The following is a 1151-nucleotide window of genomic DNA, read 5'->3' on the forward strand; positions in this document are numbered from 1 at the left end:
ATGAAGAAATTAGAACCAGTGATCAAAATGCAAGTCACACAGGAAACCTTGAAAGGGGCGGGTCCTACCCAAATGCGCCTTCCCATGCCCACAGTGGTGTGTGGCAGTCTCTGCATGTGTCATTTCTTATACATCTAAAGGAGGAAGTGTCTCGAGCTCACGGTAACCACTTGGACCCCTGCACTATACCGTGTGTTCTTTTGGTGACATTTCTTCAAGGAATTCTTCTTCTTTTTCTTCTCTGTTTTTTTTTTCTTAATGTTATCACCTAGCATGTATATTTCCATGAGAGATTTGGAAAAAGTTAAATGAAACTTTTCCTGCAAAGGTGACCCAAGTTGATTAAAAATGTCGGGATCACCACAGTTCCGGAAGCCTGTGCTATAGCTCATATGTATAAAATTTGAGAATGTCCACATGTCTGTTTTATTTACTTTATTATTTGTATTAACTGCTAGAGAATAGACTCTCTGTTCCCCAAATAAGAAAGGAAAAGTTGCCACTGGATGACAATATTACTGTTTTACTCTGTGTATCACTCTTGGGGTTGGTTGTAAGAAGAAGGAACTTTATCTAAAAATTTGCCCTGAAACACTCTGATACTGTCTTAGGCTCTTTAAAGTGAAAGCGGGGTGGGGGTGGGGAGCAAAACAATCCTCTGAAATAGAAAAGGTGAGGGAGTAAAATCACCAGAAGAGAGAGAATGAGAACCTGGCCTGTGTTCCTGGCAATTTTGTGTCTCTTATAGATAGGGTGGCCATTGGAATTTTCAAACCATTTATAAGAGATGAGAGATAAGGATACCGGGTAGGTGTCTTAGTCCATCTGGGCTGCTTTTTGCTATACCAGAATACCACATGGTGGGTGGTTTACACACAACGGAAATGCATTGCTCACAGTTCTGGAGGCTGGGAAGTCCAAGATCAAGTCACCAGCATGGTCGTATTCTGCTGATGGCCTTCTATCTAGCACATAGTGCCTTTCACTGTGTCCTCACGTGGTTAAAGTCTCTCTAGAGTCTCTTTTATAAAAACACTAATCCTATTCATGAAGGCTCTGCCCTTATGACCTTTGGAAGCAACTTCCAAAGACCCCACCTCTTAATACCATCCTTAGTGGTATCATCCTTCAAGGTGAGAATTTCAACATAT

This window comes from Ailuropoda melanoleuca, chromosome 4, assembly GCF_002007445.2.
Source record: "Ailuropoda melanoleuca isolate Jingjing chromosome 4, ASM200744v2, whole genome shotgun sequence".
Classification (NCBI taxonomy): Eukaryota; Metazoa; Chordata; class Mammalia; order Carnivora; family Ursidae; genus Ailuropoda; species Ailuropoda melanoleuca.